This window comes from Malania oleifera, chromosome 6, assembly GCF_029873635.1.
Source record: "Malania oleifera isolate guangnan ecotype guangnan chromosome 6, ASM2987363v1, whole genome shotgun sequence".
Taxonomy (NCBI): Eukaryota; Viridiplantae; Streptophyta; class Magnoliopsida; order Santalales; family Ximeniaceae; genus Malania; species Malania oleifera.
Window position 1 is genome coordinate 74,935,364 of NC_080422.1, and position 15,856 is coordinate 74,951,219.

The following is a 15,856-nucleotide window of genomic DNA, read 5'->3' on the forward strand; positions in this document are numbered from 1 at the left end:
AGTTCAATATAAATATTCTCATCATTTTCTGTGCGCATTTCATCATCTCATAATAATAATAATAATATATATATATATATATATCATATTTCACGCATTTGCACATTTCCCAAAATACTCATATCAGTAATTTGTACAAGCTCATTTTTCATGCAAATAATCTCTACTCACGTATAAATATCACATTTCATTATTTTCCACTAATTACATCAATCATTCTCATTTCAATATTTTCTCAAAAAATACACATCGTTATATTGCACATTGCAAAACATCACAATTTAATATTACTCAAATGCCACACAATTTATCTAATATTTTATATCATAATAACTTTCAGGCACAATACAATATGCTCATTTTCCTATATTAATTCAAACGGTAATTCTAAAAATACTGCTATAATTTATTCCACTTACCTGACTTATTGAGAGTCTCGTTAGGACCCAAAATCCTACGCCCTTGGCGCCCAAAATTCAAATTCTGTAATTTACATTTTTTTAAAATTAATTAACCTATTTCCCCAAAATAATACCCATCTAACCTTTCCTAAACTCCATATACCTCAAATTAACATTTAAATTAATATTTAACACCCCACTTAATTTTCTGAATTATGCTCGTGGGTCCCAAAATTACATCTACGGCGCTCACCCGGGTCCTAAATTTTAAAAATTCTACTTCAACTCCAAATGTTCAACATTTTAGTATTTCTAAATTAATCCTAATTAATTAAAAATAAGCCCCTTAATAACCCCTATACCTCAAATTTGGGGTTTTTCCCACGATGACCCCACGAGAATTTCGTTCCACTAGACTTGTAGAGAATCATCCTTAGATTCTCGTGGTAGTGTCTGTTCGTCAATTAGGCTTATAATTTGCAAGAAATTAAAGAAAAAGGAGAAATTGGCTTACCTAGGAGATACGTCTACGCCGCTCCTACCACCGATCCACTCCGGTAGAAATGACGGTAGTGGAGAATGGAGTTCAACGGTATCTTCTGATTCTCAATCGGGCAAGAATTTGCCATGAAATTGAGGAGAAAATGAGAGAGAATGAGATGTGAGAGAGAGACTGCACAGGTCTCCTGCACAGAATGAAGAAATGAAAAGAAAAGGGGGGGGGGAATCAATCTTCCTGAAGGATAAAGATCCTTCAGGAAGTTAACATTAATAATAATAATAAATATTAATAATAATATATTTTATTAATAAAAATAAAAATAAATTTTAATTATTATTTTTTTCTTTTTTTATAAATTTAATTAACTAATTAATTAATTTATTATTATTATTATTATTATTATTATTATTATTATTATTATTATTATTATTATTTTGGGAATCATTCCACCAATCTTGTATAGCCATTTTTTGGGTTATTACATTCTCTCCTCCTTATAAAAATTTCGTCCTCGAAATTTGCTCTTCCCCTGCTTCCCATCCTTAGCGAAAATATTTTCAATTTTATTAATTTCCCTCACTTGTGGCGGAAGAATACCGTGCTTACAAAGAGGGTTCTGGGAGATTACAACTATTCCGAAATTCTTCCAAAGCCATTTATATTTCAAAACTAAAAAACTTCATCTATCCTATGCTACACTATACAAATAAAAATGCACAGACTTATTTCCTTTACTCTGACTGGCTCAACTCTAAATTCCACTGAATAAGTGTGGATATCTCTGGCGCATCTAATCTTCTAGTTCCTAAGAAGCCTCCTCAACGACATGATTGCGCCACAAAACTTTTACCAATGGAATTTTCTTCGTGCGTAGCTCCTATTCTTTCCAGTCAAGATCTGCACTAGCACTTTCTCATAAGCTAAAGTATCACCTAACTTCAGTGCTTTGTAGCTGATCGCATGGGAGGGGTCTGGGACGTATTTCCTCAGCATAAAAACATGGAATACGTCATGGATCCTAGATGGGACCGTTGGGCTTACCCTTCCTCCCGAACCTCAAAACACCTTTCAGTGGTGCCACCTTTAGGAATACGTGATCTCCTACGTCAAACTTCAATTCTCATCGGCGAGTATCTGCATAACTCTTCTGCCGGCTTTGTGCTGTTCGGATCCTATCTTTGATGAGTCTAACTTTATCCTGAGTCTATTGTATCAGCTATGACCCTAATATCTGTCTCTCCTTAATCTCATCCCAATACAACGGGAGATCTGCACCTTCTGCCGTATAACGCCTCATACGGTGCCATCCCAATACTAGCCTAATAGCTGTTGTTATACGCAAGCTCGACCAGTGGCAAATACTGCATCCAACGACCTCCAAATTCTAGCACACATGCTCGCAGCATATCCTCCAGAATCTGTATCGTCCTCTTTGTCTGCCTATCTGTCTAAGGATGAAAAGTTGTGCTGAACGACAACTGAGAACCCATGACCCCTTGCAGACTCCTCCAAAAACGAGATGTGAACCGTGGGTCTTTGTATGAAACTATGGACATTAGGAGTCTGGGATGCCATGGAGCCTAACTATGGACATTAGGAGTCTGGGATGCCATGGAGCCTAACTATCTCCTGGATGTATAACTCAGCCAATATGTCCATGGAGTGGCTAACTTTGATCGGGAAAAAGTGGGCAGACTTTGTCAGTCGATCCACCACTACCCAGATAGCATCTTGTCCATACAATGCCGGCGGTAATCCTGTGACGAAATCCATCGCTATATGCTCCCACTTCCACTCAGGAATATGGAGTGACTATAATGATCTCGTCGATCTCTGATGCTCAGCCTTCACTTGCTGGCACATCAAACACTGATCCACATATTGAGCTATCTCCCTCTTCATGTTGCTCCACCTGAAGGACTCTCGAAGATCCCTGTACATTTTGGTGCTACCTGGATGTACAGTATACAAGGACCGATGTGCTACCTCCAGAATGCCCTTCTTGATCTTAGGATCGGTAGGAACGCATAACCTGGTATGGAACCATAAGGCTTCATCATCTGAGATGCTGAACTCTGTTTCCTCACCATCCTGTACCATCCTCATAAGCTCTACTAGTTTTGCATCATTTCTCTGGGTTGCTTTAATCCTCTCCTTTGGAGTCAATTGCAAAACCAAGTCAGTAATGAACACATGATGATCGCCCTCTACCAGCTTCACATCAAGCCTCTCTAGATCCATCTGGATCGGATGCTGAATTTCCACTGCAGATATAGATAAATCCATTGATTTTCGGCTCAAAGCATCAACAACCACATTAGCCTTTCCTGGGTGGTAGCTGATGGTGCAGTCGTAATCCTTTATTAGCTCCAGCCATCTCCTCTGCCTCATATTCAATTCCTTCTACGTGAAGAAATACTTTAAGCTTTTATGGTCAGTAAATATCTCACACCTACCCCCATATAGATAGTGCCTCCAGATCTTCAATGCATAAACAACCGCTGCCAATTCTAGATCATGGGTAGGGTAGTTTTTCTCATATTCTTTCAACTGCCGTGAGGCATAGGCTATCACTCTCCCTTGCTGCATCAACATGCATCCGAGCCCTTTATGGGACGTATCACTGTAAATTACGAACCCCTCTTCTCCTGAAGGAATCGTCAACACAGACGCAGTGATAAGCCATTGCTTCAACTCCTAGAAGCTCTGTTCACATTCATCAAACCACTCGAACTTCACTCCCTTCTTAGTCAATCTGGTAAGTGGGCTTGACAATCTAGAGAAGCCCTCAACAAACCTGCGGTAGTACCCAGCCAATCCCAAGAAACTCCTGATCTCGTGCACGTTCTTTGGTCGTACTCAGTCTATTATTGCCTCAATCTTACTCGGATCAACAGAAATACCACCCCTGGATATAACGTGTCCAAGGAAGGTAACTTGTTCTAACCAAAACTCACACTTCTTGAGCTTCGCATATAGCTTCTTCTCTCGCAACACCTACAACACTATACTCAAATGCTCCTCATGCTCCTCTGGGCTCTTCGAATACACCTGTATATCATCAATAAATACTACCACAAACTGATCTAAATACTAGTGAAAGACCCTGTTCATCAAATCCATAAATACTGTAGGAGCATTCGTCAAACCAAACGGCATAACTAGAAATTCATAGTGATCATATTGTGTTCTAAATGCCGTCTTCGGAACATCTTTCGCCCTGACTTTCACCTGATGGTACCCAGAGCGTCAGTCTATCTACAAAAAGATCTGTGTCCTTTGTAACTGGTCAAACAAATCATCGATACGCATGAGTGGGTATTTATTCTTGATAGTTACTTTGTTTATTTCTTGATAGTCGATGCACAACCTCATCGAGCCACCCTTCTTCCTAACAAATAAAACCAGTGCTCCCCAGGGCGACACATTGGGTCGAATAAACCCCTTATCTAACAGTTCCTACAACTGTTCTTTCAATTCTTTTAACTCTGCCGGTGCCATTCTATATGGCGCCTTCGAAATCGGTGCTGTCCCCGGAACCAAATCAATAACGAACTCTACCTCACGATCAGGAGGTAGTCCCGGCAAATCCTCGAGGAATACATCAGGAAAATCCCTCACCACTAGGATATCCTCCACCCTCAGCTCCCCTTCTGATACTGCCTTCACACAGATTAAATATCTCTGACAGCCTTCTGATAGCAATTTATGTGCCTGAATAGCAGATAGTAACTGAGGTGGGGTGCGCACACGTGATCCCACTAATTTGTACTCCTGTCCCTTTGGAGGTCTGAATACTATCACTCTTTGATGGCAATCAATGCTAACATAGTGGGCAGTTAGTCAATCCATACCCAAGATTATCTCAAACCCATACATGTCTAGAACCACCAGATTAGCTAACAAAGACCTCCCTTGAATATTCACTGGATAGTCCTTGAGTATCTTTATACATATCCCTACAGCCCTAGTCAGCGTAGTAAAAAACAAACTAATATCTAACTTCTAAAGCTTAAACCCACACAACTTAACATAATCCTGGGCGATAAAAGAATGAGTCACCCCAGAATCAAATAAAACAGTAGCTTTAAATGACAGTATTGAAACCGTACCTGTCACCACATCTCCCGCCGTCTCAGCATCTCCCGGTGTTAGTGCATAAACTCGGGCCGGAGCAGTATTCCTCTGCTATCCACCTCGAGGTGCCTGACAACAAGACTATATGGTCGAGGAGCAGCCACTACCACTGGCGGTGCCTGACAGTTCCTCGTGGTATGCCCAAGCTAGTGGCACTAATAGCAAACAACCTCCTTCGCTTGGCACTCTCCTGGGTGCCTCCTCAAACATCTGGGACAAGGAGGGAGCATCTGTATGCCCTATACTGCTCGATCTCCTCCTCCCTGTCGTCGTCCTCCTCTGTTATCATATCTTCTCCACGGCCCTCGACTAGGCCCTGCCTGAAAATCAGAAGGCACGGGCCTCTTCCTCTGGCTCTATGCCGTTGCACCTCTCTATAGGCCACTCTCAACCACTGCAGCCTTTTCTACTAAGTCTGAGAAGGCCTGAGCTTGAAAACCTACCACCTGCTCATACAGGTTCTGCCTTAGGCCTTCCTCAAACTTCCTTGCCTTCCTCTCCTCATCTGACACCAGATACGGGACGAACCGGGATAGCTCAACGAATCTCGCTGCGTACTACTGCACCGTCAAAGACCCCCGTGTCAGATATAGAACTCTTACACCTTTACACTCTTGACCATAGTGGGAAAGTTCCACTCAAAGAAAATATCCCTAAAGTGACTCCACGTCATCGCTACAGGGTCAAGCCTCTGCTCCTCCAGTACTCTCACTGACCTCCATCAGCGCTTTGCTTCCCCAGTCAATTTATATGTAGCAAATAACACCCTTTGCTCGTTTGTACATAAGAGGACTGCCAATATATCCTCTATGTCTTGAACCCAGTTCTCTACTACCAGTGGGTCCGCTCCTCCAACAAAAGACGAGGGTCGCATACGCGTGAACTGCTCGATCGTGTAGCTCCGCTCCCCCGAGCTCCTGTCCATCTCAGCCATCACCTGCTGAGTGACGCTACGCAACACTATGTCAGGGTCTCCACCACTTATATTGGAAGGTCCTACTCCATCAGCTCCCACACTCGTGTTACCATACCCGGGATCCATCCCGCAAAGGATACAACTAATCTCAACATACAATTACTATCATACAACCAATACACCGCTATAACTCATGAATTACTCTTCTATCCACATCCTTAATCCCCATTTAGGATTCAGCCCTACCACTCAGAAACAAGACCTAGTGATAGTATCCATGGTTTTCCTAAAATCGTTACCCCAGAAAAAACACAGAAACAACCCCGGTACTCCTGTCTCTAAGCCGCAAGATAGAATCCTAAATTCTCACCTCATCCTCTAACAATCACTAACTCACATTTCAATCTACCCATCTCCTATTTCCCTTAAAATTCACTCATATACTCTGGTATTGTATTTCGCTGTCTACTAAAATCTACAGAATCTAGCAACCTAGGCTCTGATACCAAACTGTGACGCCTCGATTTTTGTACAAATTTTTTTTCATAAAAAATAATAAATAATTTACATGTCATCGATAACATCCATAAATCGGTCACGTCAACAATCCTACTACCACTCATACGACCCGACCTGCATTCGGTACTGGGTAAATCGTCATTTTATTTATATAACCTAACAGCGGAAGATAATACATACTTAACAACCAGAATACAATATCCAAAGTATCAACATAAATATATACATCACCATAACAGACTCAAAAACAACCCGACTCTAGGGGAATTACACCTCCTCTGGTCCAAAAACTCACCCTACGTGTTAAGGACCCAGCTCCCTATGGTCACGGAGCTCTATCACCTGACCTATCTCTATCCCCTGAAAAATTTAGATAATTTGGGTGAGACACATCTCAGTAAGAAGGAATAAATTATTTATAGTGTGTGACCATATGAGTTCAGTTATAACATGCTTTACTTTTCAAAACAACATTTCATTTAAGAAAATACACTGATATTCACATTTTCATAATCATATAGATATACAACACAAACTTTTATAAGCTTTTAAACCATTTCTCAAATTCAATGATTTCCAACACATAATTATTCGCGAAGTTCCTCAGAATAGGGAAGATTACCCGCCCATACAGGTAGTTTCCCTTGCCCTAACACGTTATGCAGCTAGGTATGACCACATCTGATACCTATCAGGGCACTCACCTTACTCAGTAAGCCCTTAAGCGGAGAGTTTCACTTCGCCTCAATTATTTATTTTATAAAACACACTCTTTAATTTCTCATTCTAACTCATTACATAACTCTGTATCTATAAATTTCACATTTTTGTACTTTACATAATATAATAGATCACATAATTACAATTCTCAACACATTCACGATTTCCATACTAAGCATACCTCCCCAACGGCATTAGTAGGAACTTCACAACACAATTTCCATACTGAGCATACCTCTCCAACGACATCAGTTGGAACTTCATACACACAATCTCCCTATTGAACATACCTTCCCAACGACATCACTAGGAACTTCACACACACACAATCTCCATATTTAGCATACCTCCCCAACGACATCAGTAGGAACTTCTTACACACAATTTTCCTACTGAACATACCTCCCCAATGACATCGGTAGGAACTTCAAACACACAATCTCCATACTGAGCATACCTCCCCAACGACATTAGTAGGAACTTCACACACACACACACATACACACAATCTCCATACTGAGCATACCTCCCCAATGGCATTAGTAGGAACTTCACACACACACACAAACTCCATACTGAGCATACCTCCCCAACGGCATCAGTAGAAAATGAATATCACCCACCAACAATTATTATGCGGTATTGGCTTATCATCAATCATATTTAAGTAAATCACAATTCAGTTCAATATAAATATTCTCATCATTTTCTATGCGTATTTCATTATCTCATAATAATATATATCATATTTCACGTATTTCCACATTTCCCAAAATACTCATATCAGTAATTTGTACAAGCTTATTTTTCATGCAAATAATCTCTACTCACGTATAAATATCACATTACATTATTTTCCACTAATCACATTAATCATTCTTGTTTCAATATTTTCTAAGAAAATATACATCGTTATATTGCACATTACAAAACATCACAATTTAATATTACTCAAATGCCACACAATTTATCTAATATTTATATCATACTAACTTTCAGGAAAAATACAATATGCTCATTTTCATATATTAATTCAAACAATAATTTTAAAAATACTGCTATAATTTATTCCACTTACCTGACTTACTGAAAGTCTCGTTAGGATCCAAAATCCTACGTCCTTGGCGCCCGAAATTCAAATCCTGTAATTTACATTTTTTTCAAATTAATTAACCTATTTCCCCAAAATAATACCCATCTAACATTCCCTAGGCTCCATATATCTCAAATTAACATTTAAACTAATATTTAACACCCCCACTTAATTTTCAGAATTATGCTTGCGGGTCCCAAAATTACACCGGCGGCGCTCACTCGGACCCTAAATTTTGAAAATTCTATTTCAACTCCAGATGCTCAACATTTTAACATTTTTAAATTAATTCTAATTAATTAAAAATAAGCCCCTTAATAACCCCCGTACCCCAAATTTGGGGTTCTACTCATGACGACCCCACGAGAATTCCGTCTCACTAGACTTGTAAAGAATCATCCCTGGATTCTCGTGGTATTGTCTGTTCGTCAATTAGGCTTATAATTTGCAAGAAATTAAAGAAAAAAGAGAAATTGACTTACCCAAGGAGATGCATCTACGCCGCTGCTACCACTGATCCGCTCTGATAGAAATGATGGCAGCGAAGAATGGAGTTCAATGGTATCTTTTGATTCTCGATCGGGCGAGAATCCGTCATGAAATTGAGGAGAAAATGAGAGAGAATGAGAGGAGAGGGAGAGACTGTGCAGGTCTCCTGCGCAGAATGAAGAAATGAAAGGGGGGGGGGGGAATCAATCTTCCCAAAGGATAAAGATCTTCAGGAAGTTGACATTAATAATAATAATAATAATAATAATAATAATAATAATAATAATAATAATAATATATTTTATTAATAAAAATAAAAAAAAATTTTAATTATTGTTTTTTTTAATATAAATTTAATTAATTAAATTTTTTTTTTTGAAATCACTCCACCAATCTTATATAGTCCTTTTTGGGATTATTACAATGAGAATCATATAATGTCACTAATTGTATGAATTTCTTAACAAATTTTAATTCCAATATAAATTCATAAATTGTCACATAAATATCATTATAGAGTACAAGTGCGTGAACTAGTATTAGTAAATAACAAAAGTAGATATAAATTCTCCACAAAATAATAATTAAAGTCTCATTTGTATCCATTCATGTAATAACATCACCATCACTTTCTTCTAAATGTTTTAAAAATATTAAACACAATATTGAAATTTGGACTTGATAGACTACTTTGATGTATGGGGAATTGGCTCACTTTTCAAGATGAGTTGATTATCATATTTAATAACATAGCAACTCAAACAAAATTAGAAAAAAATAGGCAAATCAATTTGAATAGAGGTAAACTAATTAATATAAATTTGAATTTTTTTTTTTTGTATTCATTTTACATAGAGAAGGACTAATATCTAACTTTATAATTTTAATTTATGAAGTTCAAATTTTTAAATTTTAATTTATATTTTTTAGCACTATATTTGATAGGCCACTTAAATTTAAAAACATTGAATTGTGTTTAATTTGTTTTATAATGTGTTTAGTCAATTAATCTGTATAAAAATTACATATAACAAAAATTTACATTATAATAACTACCAAATATTTTTTTATAATTTTAATTTATGAAGTTCAAATTTTTAAATTTTAATTTATATTTTTTAGCACTATATTTGATAGGCCACTTAAATTTAAAAACATTGAATTGTGTTTAATTTGTTTTATAATGTGTTTAGTCAATTAATCTGTATAAAAATTACATATAACAAAAATTTACATTATAATAACTACCAAATATTTTTTTATAATTTATTATCTATTTTTATTTTTCCTATATTTTAAGAAGTTTTTGAAATGATAAAATAATAATATCGTCGTAATAACATTAATTGGTTGAGTCGCACAGATTCAACTGGTTCAAAAATGTTAGGTCTCTGTTTCACTTTCTAATTTGGTTTCAACACATTATGCTTAACTAATCAACTTTTTCCATCGTAGTTTATTAACTTGATGTTATTTTCAAATCACAACTTAATAAAAGAAGAAAAAATATATATATTAAGGATAAAATTTATTATTTTTTACATAAATTTGATGGTAGACTAATGAAAGATTTATCTTATTAATTAAAAATTAAATATTAAAAGAATTTTATATTTTTGAGAAACACATGAGATAAAAGTATTAAATTTAGAGAACTCAAGTGTGCTGCAGGATTTTAAACTTTATAAACATGCACATGGGCCGGGGAATAAAGATAGGGGGAGAAAACAACCGAGTCTGCAGGGGCCCGGCGGAGTTGGGCCGCAACTAGCCCATGATGAAGACGAACTCGGCATTGGCCCATTATTCGTTAGATTTAGAATGAAATTGGACACTCCAAACAAAGGCCTGGTCCACATGTTTGTAATGCTTTCAACGACATGGATCAAACAAACTAGTAAATAGACCGGCCCATTTGTGATCCATTTAATTACCCAAACTTATCCGTTTCTCACATACTTCATTTGCTATTTCATTCCATAAAGATATTAAATTAAATTGCTTCTAAAAGCATAAAGAAAATATTTAATAGTCCTCTAGGTGATAAAAATTAAAATAACAATTTTATCCTTTATATTTTAATTAAATTAAAAAAATAATTTCTTCTATGTCCTAAAACGCAAAAGTCATTCTTCTATTCTTATATTCTTGTGTTTAGCGATCTAATTGCTCACATGGCATTCCCTCTTCCTGCACTCGTTACGCTCTAACTTTGTCTTCCTCTGTTCATTATGCTTTTGCTTTGTATTCCTTCACGATTGATCTATCCACATGCCCTTCCAGCACTACACTGTTTGTAAAACCTACCGTCTTTGTTCGGGTGTCATATTTCCATAAATTTCGTTCACCCAATCGAGTATTCCAGGCAAATGTGAAGGAACTCTCCTTTCTCTAGACAACAAAACATACACATGGTTAGCCCAAATTTTAAGTTTCAATTTTATAATTCCCTGTAAGCTCCTATATGGATTTACGCAGGAAATAATTTTGATAGCAACTGTACATGAATACAGAACACATTGAAATGTATATCGTTATTTTCATATAATATAATTTCCAGAATGTGACTATTAGCTTTGTATTAAAGCATATTATATTTTCACTGTAAAATTCATGATTATATTATATATCTACAATTTTTATCATATTTGGGAATGAAGAAATATGTGTACGGTGTTTGATAAAATGCTTGTGAGAGGTGGTATAAATGACTATATGATTGAAATGTAGTCATATATGCTTGAACTTAAAACACACCAAAGCCAAGTACATTAGGAATTAGTACTTGGTTATATCCATCAAAATATAGTGGTTGGTGGTCTCTTTTTCTATTTGGACTACCTATGATTTTCTCTTAAATTTATATGAAAAATATGGTGTTTCATTGTTCTTAGGAATATATGGTGAAACTTTTGTTGCCTTGGCATTTTGGTAAAAAATAAAAATAGTTTTCTTACGAATTTGGGGAAATTCGTCCGTAGTTCAATTTATATATAAGTCTAAAGAATTTGTAATGTCTTCATAGTTTTATTTTTGTGTGTTTGTATATATATCCAAATAATAAGAAAGAATTTTCATAATTTCATTATTGCTTTTCAATGAAAGAAGATTTTCATATATTTTTTTTTTTGTGAAGACTCGAAAAATTAAAAATTAAAGTTAATTAATTAATTAATTAATTCATTTATTAATTAAATTATTATTATTAATTAAATAATATAATATAATAATACATTGATATAATATAATATTTTATATATATAACATTCCTCACGAAGGAATTAATTGAAGGTAGAGACCCCCTAGTGCTACGCCGTCTCTCCCTCCCTCCCTCTCTCTCTCTCTCTCTCTCTCTCTCTCTCTCTCTCTCTCCCTCCCTCCTCATGTCTTCATCTCTCTCGCCTCTCTCTCTCTTCTCGATTTTCTTAGTCAAACGTGCACCGATTGGAGAACGGAAAATACCCTTGGGTTCCATTCCCCACCACCGACATTTTAACCGTAATGGATTTGTCATAGGAGTATCGTAGGCACTACTCCTGGGATAAGGTAATCTCTCTCTCTCTCTCTCTCTCTCTTTCTCTTCTCAATTATTCTCAAATTTTTAGCCAAAATCGACGATCGTACACAATCATGGCGTTCTAGTTTTGATTCTTGTCATTTTAATCGGAACAAATTTTTAATTTGGATTTCCTAGATACCACTCTAAGGCTAGGGTGAGGATAACGAAATTATATCCATTAATTATTTTTAAAGTTTACTTAACTATTGGGAGTGTGTGGGCTTAAGAAATATTAAAATAATTATTATTTTGAGGTTGAGTTGATTGAACTAGGGAAAAATGATTTCAGGGATTTGAGCTCCGAACGCCGTGGGTGTGGAATTAGGGATTTTAGCATGTCTCTCAGTAAGTAGGTAAAGGGAATTAAATTATGTTAGAAGTTTCTAGAAATTAAAGGATTAAATTAAAGTATGATATGAAAATAATATATGTGAATTTTCTAACTTATCGGGTATATATATATATATATATATATGTATATATATATATATATATATATATGTATATGTATATATGTGAAATGGCAGTTTTGGAAATATCCAATGTTTTACTGGATAATTATGATATGGTTAAATATTATTGGAAATCTGTGTGGCATGAGAAATAATTTTGATTACTAAAAATAAATCTATGAGTATTTTATATGAGGGGATGGAGTTTATGTGGGAATATAAATAGATATGATAATATAAGTAATATACTGATATGTTTGAGACAAATATGTTGAAATGAGATTTATACAAACATATTTTCATCAAACATGATATGATAATATGTGATATACATAGTCAAGTTAGTTTTATACTAATAGATATGATGAACAACCATGTGTTACAGACGAAATGTGTTGCATGCACATGGATACTCATGAGCTTGAGCGCCAGGAGTAACAGACGATATGTGTTACACATGGATACTCATGTGCTTGGGCATATTTATGGGAAATGAAAGCTTTTAGGAAAATAGATTTTTATGTAAAATGAGTGATGGAAATGAGAACCCGATTGATTAATGATATGAGAGCACGGTACCGTTGCTAGAGATTGAATTAGTACAACCACAAAGCTCAGCGAGCGTGTAGGTATTGGAAGTCTATTGGGCCTTCAAAGAGATGTTGACTGCCCCTGGGTCCGGACTAGTGTGGTGGGCCAATCGTACTACAAACGAGGTATTTTGACTTAACTTGGTAGGCCAACAAGGGTTAAGTCCCGCCTTTGGGCTGTACAACTCAGTCATGTGGGGTTATTACATGACAATGATATGAATGAGTCTCCTTATTATAGACATGATACACTTATATGATTGTACTTTAACAAATATGATACTATGTATACAGAAATATTTATTAAGCATGATTATATTTTCGAGGAAAGTATATGGTTACAAATATACATGCGTGTTTGTGAATATGAGTACAGATTCCTATGATACCTCAGTTAAATTAATATTTCTATAAACATGATATGATACCATGAAACTCATTGCCATACACTGATAATAATTTATTCCCATTTACTGAGAGGTGTCTCACCCCTTAGATCTTAAACATTTCAGGAAATTTGAGGCGTCAGGCGGACTGAACTCTGTGATAAAGAAGGAGTAGATTTCTATTAGTCAGGATATGTTTTTATTTTGGGATTGGATATATGTTTGTATTGACTTTGGGGGTCGGATGACTTTCGGGAGTCGGTCTAAATATTTTTGGGAGAATGTAGTACTCTGATATTATACCTAGAACTTGGATTTATTATGTTTTCTTCTGTGTAGACAATATATGAGTGTGGATAGGTGTACCCTTGGTACCCCACCCTAGGTATGGGTTGACTTGGTTGACCTTATATTTATTATGGTATCAGAGGTATTTGACTGAAAAAAAAAAAAATCAAGGCGTCATAGTTTGGTATCAGAGCCTAGGTTGTTAGGTTCTACAGACTCTAGGGTACAATGATTAACAATATCAGAGTATAGGAATGAGTTTTGGTGAGGATTAAGATTAGAATTTAGGGTTCTATTTCGTAGCTTGGAGGCAGGAAATTCTGTGGTGGGTTGCATGATTTTCCTAGGGTGACGATTTCAGGAAAGCCATGGTAAACTATCGCCGGTTCTTGTTTCTGAGTGGTGAGATTGAATCTTAAATTAGAAATGAGGATATGTTTTGGTTCTTAGATAGATAAACTCATTAGACGTGTTATGATGATAAGATTCTAAAATTGTTTCTATTTTATTTTCAAGATGGACCCTAAAAATAGTAATGTTCATGCTAGTGGTGACAATGTGGTGCCCTCTAGTAGGAACGACAGCGATTCTGATGCAGTCCTGTGTAGTGTTGCTCAATAGGTCATGGTTGAGATTATAAAAACTTGACTTCAAAAAATAAAGGAAATAAACAAGAAAATGAGAAGGAAAATTTTAAAAGGGCAAGTAGTAGGACTCGTCGACAAATCCCCTGTTTTTGTCGACGAGTGCCCTTCTGTGTCTCATCTACGAAGTTCAAGCATCGTCGATGAAGAAATCCCAAACGGTAGGAAATTTCAGGCTTAAGGTTCGTTGACGAACCCCTTCTTTTGTCGACAAACGTTCTTCTGCAACTTGTCGACAAGGGCTCCATTTTGTCGACGAAGTTGGCTGAGTCAACGACCTATAAATAGATTTTTAGTTACTTCATGGTTAAGAAATATAAAAATATATATATATATATATCTCCCCCCCCCTCTCTCTCTCTCTCTCTCTCTCTCTAAAACACGCCCCCATCCCTTCTCTCTTCAATTTTTTGTCGTTCGTTGCCCAAATCAATGATTAGAAGTTACTACGAGGATTTAGGGGCATTTCTATACAAGTCTAGCAGAGCAGATTTTTGAACTAGGTCTTTTTAGGCATCACTCCAAAGTTGAGGTAAGGGTAGAAATGGACTATTTGTCTAGCATGTAATTAGTTAAATGGGGTGTATGGGCTTGGGGATGTTTAATGGTTGCTAATATGGGATTTGAGTTGATTAAACTGGGGGAAATGTGGTTTCAGGATTTTGGGCTCCGTATCGCCGTAGGGTGGGCTTTAGGAGCGTTGTAGGAATTCTCTCAGTAAACAGGTAAGGGGATTAAGTTAAGTTAGCTTTTTAACGAGTTTGAACCGATTGAAATGTTTTTGGTGTAAGAATATTTATGTTTTCAGTTGTTACTTCGAAAACCGTCCGTTCAAAATGGACCTTTTTCAAATTTAGGATATATGATATGGTATTTTGAGTAAAAATGAATGGTGGAAAGTTTGGTTTGACCTTATAAACTAAATATATTGTGTTTCTTGGTTGCCTATGAGTTAAGTTCAAAATACTGAAATCGTGCGGCAGGTGAATATTATTTTGGGGGTTAATTGTATAACCAAGTTTGTGAATGTTATGAAATACTGGAACTATTAGTGAAAAATACAAGAATTTTATATAACTGCTGGGGGCTGAGTTTTGATATAACGACCAGGGGCTGGGTTATATTTGACGGCCGGAGGTCGAGGTTTTGTTTAGAAGTTG